The sequence below is a fragment of the Lupinus angustifolius genome, chromosome LG11, assembly GCF_001865875.1.
Source record: "Lupinus angustifolius cultivar Tanjil chromosome LG11, LupAngTanjil_v1.0, whole genome shotgun sequence".
In the NCBI taxonomy this organism is placed as follows: domain Eukaryota; kingdom Viridiplantae; phylum Streptophyta; class Magnoliopsida; order Fabales; family Fabaceae; genus Lupinus; species Lupinus angustifolius.
Window position 1 is genome coordinate 8,821,529 of NC_032019.1, and position 6,577 is coordinate 8,828,105.

Genomic DNA, 6,577 nt, shown 5'->3' on the forward strand with positions numbered 1-6,577 from the left:
ATCCTCATTCTCATCCCCATCCTCATCCCCATCCCCATCCTCATCATCATCCTATCCTCGTCCATATCCTCATCCTCATCCTATCCTCTTGCTCATCCTCATCCTCATCCTCATCCTCATCCTATCGTCCTCCTTATCCTCATCCTCATCCTATCGTCCTCCTTATCCTCATCCTCATCCTATCGTCCTCCTTATCCTCATCCTCATCCTATCGTCCTCCTTATCCTCATCCTCATCCTATCGTCCTCCTTATCCTCATCCTCATCCTATCGTCCTCCTTATCCTCATCCTCATCCTATCGTCCTCCTTATCCTCATCCTCATCCTATCGTCCTCCTTATCCTCATCCTCATCCTATCGTCCTCCTTATCCTCATCCTCATCCTATCGTCCTCCTTATCCTCATCCTCATCCTATCGTCCTCCTTATCCTCATCCTCATCCTATCGTCCTCCTTATCCTCATCCTCATCCTATCGTCCTCCTTATCCTCATCCTCATCCTATCGTCCTCCTTATCCTCATCCTCATCCTATCGTCCTCCTTATCCTCATCCTCATCCTATCGTCCTCCTTATCCTCATCCTCATCCTATCGTCCTCCTTATCCTCATCCTCATCCTATCGTCCTCCTTATCCTCATCCTCATCCTATCGTCCTCCTTATCCTCATCCTCATCCTATCGTCCTCCTTATCCTCATCCTCATCCTATCGTCCTCCTTATCCTCATCCTCATCCTATCGTCCTCCTTATCCTCATCCTCATCCTATCGTCCTCCTTATCCTCATCCTCATCCTATCGTCCTCCTTATCCTCATCCTCATCCTATCGTCCTCCTTATCCTCATCCTCATCCTATCGTCCTCCTTATCCTCATCCTCATCCTATCGTCCTCCTTATCCTCATCCTCATCCTATCGTCCTCCTTATCCTCATCCTCATCCTATCGTCCTCCTTATCCTCATCCTCATCCTATCGTCCTCCTTATCCTCATCCTCATCCTATCGTCCTCCTTATCCTCATCCTCATCCTATCGTCCTCCTTATCCTCATCCTCATCCTATCGTCCTCCTTATCCTCATCCTCATCCTATCGTCCTCCTTATCCTCATCCTCATCCTATCGTCCTCCTTATCCTCATCCTCATCCTATCGTCCTCCTTATCCTCATCCTCATCCTATCGTCCTCCTTATCCTCATCCTCATCCTATCGTCCTCCTTATCCTCATCCTCATCCTATCGTCCTCCTTATCCTCATCCTCATCCTATCGTCCTCCTTATCCTCATCCTCATCCTATCGTCCTCCTTATCCTCATCCTCATCCTATCGTCCTCCTTATCCTCATCCTCATCCTATCGTCCTCCTTATCCTCATCCTCATCCTATCGTCCTCCTTATCCTCATCCTCATCCTATCGTCCTCCTTATCCTCATCCTCATCCTATCGTCCTCCTTATCCTCATCCTCATCCTATCGTCCTCCTTATCCTCATCCTCATCCTATCGTCCTCCTTATCCTCATCCTCATCCTATCGTCCTCCTTATCCTCATCCTCATCCTATCGTCCTCCTTATCCTCATCCTCATCCTATCGTCCTCCTTATCCTCATCCTCATCCTATCGTCCTCCTTATCCTCATCCTCATCCTATCGTCCTCCTTATCCTCATCCTCATCCTATCGTCCTCCTTATCCTCATCCTCATCCTATCGTCCTCCTTATCCTCATCCTCATCCTATCGTCCTCCTTATCCTCATCCTCATCCTATCGTCCTCCTTATCCTCATCCTCATCCTATCGTCCTCCTTATCCTCATCCTCATCCTATCGTCCTCCTTATCCTCATCCTCATCCTATCGTCCTCCTTATCCTCATCCTCATCCTATCGTCCTCCTTATCCTCATCCTCATCCTATCGTCCTCCTTATCCTCATCCTCATCCTATCGTCCTCCTTATCCTCATCCTCATCCTATCGTCCTCCTTATCCTCATCCTCATCCTATCGTCCTCCTTATCCTCATCCTCATCCTATCGTCCTCCTTATCCTCATCCTCATCCTATCGTCCTCCTTATCCTCATCCTCATCCTATCGTCCTCCTTATCCTCATCCTCATCCTATCGTCCTCCTTATCCTCATCCTCATCCTATCGTCCTCCTTATCCTCATCCTCATCCTATCGTCCTCCTTATCCTCATCCTCATCCTATCGTCCTCCTTATCCTCATCCTCATCCTATCGTCCTCCTTATCCTCATCCTCATCCTATCGTCCTCCTTATCCTCATCCTCATCCTATCGTCCTCCTTATCCTCATCCTCATCCTATCGTCCTCCTTATCCTCATCCTCATCCTATCGTCCTCCTTATCCTCATCCTCATCCTATCGTCCTCCTTATCCTCATCCTCATCCTATCGTCCTCCTTATCCTCATCCTCATCCTATCGTCCTCCTTATCCTCATCCTCATCCTATCGTCCTCCTTATCCTCATCCTCATCCTATCGTCCTCCTTATCCTCATCCTCATCCTATCGTCCTCCTTATCCTCATCCTCATCCTATCGTCCTCCTTATCCTCATCCTCATCCTATCGTCCTCCTTATCCTCATCCTCATCCTATCGTCCTCCTTATCCTCATCCTCATCCTATCGTCCTCCTTATCCTCATCCTCATCCTATCGTCCTCCTTATCCTCATCCTCATCCTATCGTCCTCCTTATCCTCATCCTCATCCTATCGTCCTCCTTATCCTCATCCTCATCCTATCGTCCTCCTTATCCTCATCCTCATCCTATCGTCCTCCTTATCCTCATCCTCATCCTATCGTCCTCCTTATCCTCATCCTCATCCTATCGTCCTCCTTATCCTCATCCTCATCCTATCGTCCTCCTTATCCTCATCCTCATCCTATCGTCCTCCTTATCCTCATCCTCATCCTATCGTCCTCCTTATCCTCATCCTCATCCTATCGTCCTCCTTATCCTCATCCTCATCCTATCGTCCTCCTTATCCTCATCCTCATCCTATCGTCCTCCTTATCCTCATCCTCATCCTATCGTCCTCCTTATCCTCATCCTCATCCTATCGTCCTCCTTATCCTCATCCTCATCCTATCGTCCTCCTTATCCTCATCCTCATCCTATCGTCCTCCTTATCCTCATCCTCATCCTATCGTCCTCCTTATCCTCATCCTCATCCTATCGTCCTCCTTATCCTCATCCTCATCCTATCGTCCTCCTTATCCTCATCCTCATCCTATCGTCCTCCTTATCCTCATCCTCATCCTATCGTCCTCCTTATCCTCATCCTCATCCTATCGTCCTCCTTATCCTCATCCTCATCCTATCGTCCTCCTTATCCTCATCCTCATCCTATCGTCCTCCTTATCCTCATCCTCATCCTATCGTCCTCCTTATCCTCATCCTCATCCTATCGTCCTCCTTATCCTCATCCTCATCCTATCGTCCTCCTTATCCTCATCCTCATCCTATCGTCCTCCTTATCCTCATCCTCATCCTATCGTCCTCCTTATCCTCATCCTCATCCTATCGTCCTCCTTATCCTCATCCTCATCCTATCGTCCTCCTTATCCTCATCCTCATCCTATCGTCCTCCTTATCCTCATCCTCATCCTATCGTCCTCCTTATCCTCATCCTCATCCTATCGTCCTCCTTATCCTCATCCTCATCCTATCGTCCTCCTTATCCTCATCCTCATCCTATCGTCCTCCTTATCCTCATCCTCATCCTATCGTCCTCCTTATCCTCATCCTCATCCTATCGTCCTCCTTATCCTCATCCTCATCCTATCGTCCTCCTTATCCTCATCCTCATCCTATCGTCCTCCTTATCCTCATCCTCATCCTATCGTCCTCCTTATCCTCATCCTCATCCTATCGTCCTCCTTATCCTCATCCTCATCCTATCGTCCTCCTTATCCTCATCCTCATCCTATCGTCCTCCTTATCCTCATCCTCATCCTATCGTCCTCCTTATCCTCATCCTCATCCTATCGTCCTCCTTATCCTCATCCTCATCCTATCGTCCTCCTTATCCTCATCCTCATCCTATCGTCCTCCTTATCCTCATCCTCATCCTATCGTCCTCCTTATCCTCATCCTCATCCTATCGTCCTCCTTATCCTCATCCTCATCCTATCGTCCTCCTTATCCTCATCCTCATCCTATCGTCCTCCTTATCCTCATCCTCATCCTATCGTCCTCCTTATCCTCATCCTCATCCTATCGTCCTCCTTATCCTCATCCTCATCCTATCGTCCTCCTTATCCTCATCCTCATCCTATCGTCCTCCTTATCCTCATCCTCATCCTATCGTCCTCCTTATCCTCATCCTCATCCTATCGTCCTCCTTATCCTCATCCTCATCCTATCGTCCTCCTTATCCTCATCCTCATCCTATCGTCCTCCTTATCCTCATCCTCATCCTATCGTCCTCCTTATCCTCATCCTCATCCTATCGTCCTCCTTATCCTCATCCTCATCCTATCGTCCTCCTCATCCTCGTCCTATCCTAATCCCATCTTCGTCCACGTCCACTTCCTCATCCCATCTTCGTCCTCACCCTCATTCTACGCTCATCCTCATCCTCATCCTATCGTCCTCCTCATCCTCGTCCTCGTCCTCGTCCTCGTCCTCGTCCTCGTCCTCGTCCTCGTCCTCGTCCTCGTCCTCGTCCTCGTCCTCGTCCTCGTCCTCGTCCTCGTCCTCGTCCTCGTCCTCGTCCTCGTCCTCGTCCTCGTCCTCGTCCTCGTCCTCGTCCTCGTCCTCGTCCTCGTCCTCGTCCTCGTCCTCGTCCTCGTCCTCGTCCTCGTCCTCGTCCTCGTCCTCGTCCTCGTCCTCGTCCTCGTCCTCGTCCTCGTCCTCGTCCTCGTCCTCGTCCTCGTCCTCGTCCTCGTCCTCGTCCTCGTCCTCGTCCTCGTCCTCGTCCTCGTCCTCGTCCTCGTCCTCGTCCTCGTCCTCGTCCTCGTCCTCGTCCTCGTCCTCGTCCTCGTCCTCGTCCTCGTCCTCGTCCTCGTCCTCGTCCTCGTCCTCGTCCTCGTCCTCGTCCTCGTCCTCGTCCTCGTCCTCGTCCTCGTCCTCGTCCTCGTCCTCGTCCTCGTCCTCGTCCTCGTCCTCGTCCTCGTCCTCGTCCTCGTCCTCGTCCTCGTCCTCGTCCTCGTCCTCGTCCTCGTCCTCGTCCTCGTCCTCGTCCTCGTCCTCGTCCTCGTCCTCGTCCTCGTCCTCGTCCTCGTCCTCGTCCTCGTCCTCGTCCTCGTCCTCGTCCTCGTCCTCGTCCTCGTCCTCGTCCTCGTCCTCGTCCTCGTCCTCGTCCTCGTCCTCGTCCTCGTCCTCGTCCTCGTCCTCGTCCTCGTCCTCGTCCTCGTCCTCGTCCTCGTCCTCGTCCTCGTCCTCGTCCTCGTCCTCGTCCTCGTCCTCGTCCTCGTCCTCGTCCTCGTCCTCGTCCTCGTCCTCGTCCTCGTCCTCGTCCTCGTCCTCGTCCTCGTCCTCGTCCTCGTCCTCGTCCTCGTCCTCGTCCTCGTCCTCGTCCTCGTCCTCGTCCTCGTCCTCGTCCTCGTCCTCGTCCTCGTCCTCGTCCTCGTCCTCGTCCTCGTCCTCGTCCTCGTCCTCGTCCTCGTCCTCGTCCTCGTCCTCGTCCTCGTCCTCGTCCTCGTCCTCGTCCTCGTCCTCGTCCTCGTCCTCGTCCTCGTCCTCGTCCTCGTCCTCGTCCTCGTCCTCGTCCTCGTCCTCGTCCTCGTCCTCGTCCTCGTCCTCGTCCTCGTCCTCGTCCTCGTCCTCGTCCTCGTCCTCGTCCTCGTCCTCGTCCTCGTCCTCGTCCTCGTCCTCGTCCTCGTCCTCGTCCTCGTCCTCGTCCTCGTCCTCGTCCTCGTCCTCGTCCTCGTCCTCGTCCTCGTCCTCATCCTCCTCCTATCCTCATCCTCTTCCTCATGCTCTTCCTCATCCTCATCCTATCCTTGTCCCCTCGTCCTCATTCTCACCCTCATCCTATCCTCATCCTCTTCTTCATCCTAGATATCCTCATCCTCTTCCTCATCCTCATGCTCATCCTCATCATATCCTCCTCCTGATCCTCATCCTATCTTCATCCTCATCCTATCCACCTCCTCCTCCTCATCCTCCTCCTCCTCATCCTATCCTCATCCTCATGCTCATCCTCATCCTCATCCTCCTCATCCTATCCTCATCCTCATCCTCCTCTTCGTCCTCACCCTCATCCTCTTCCTCATCCTCATCCTCATCCTATCCTCCTACTCATCCTCATCCTATCCTCATTCTCCTCATACTCATCCTCATCGTATCCTCATCCTCCTCCTATCCATATCCTCCTCCTGCTCCTCATCCTATCATCATCCTCCTCCTCCGCGTCCTATCCAAATCCTCATCCTCATCCTCATCCTCATCTTTGTCCTCACCCTCATCCTATCCTCTCCCTACAATTCCTCCTCCTCATCCTCATCCTATCCTCTTCCTCCTCCTATCCATATCCTCCTCCTCCTCCTCAACGTATCCTCATCCTCATCCTTCTCCTGCTCATCCTCATCCTATCCTCATCCTCATCCTATCCTCGTCCTCATCCTCATCCTATCCATG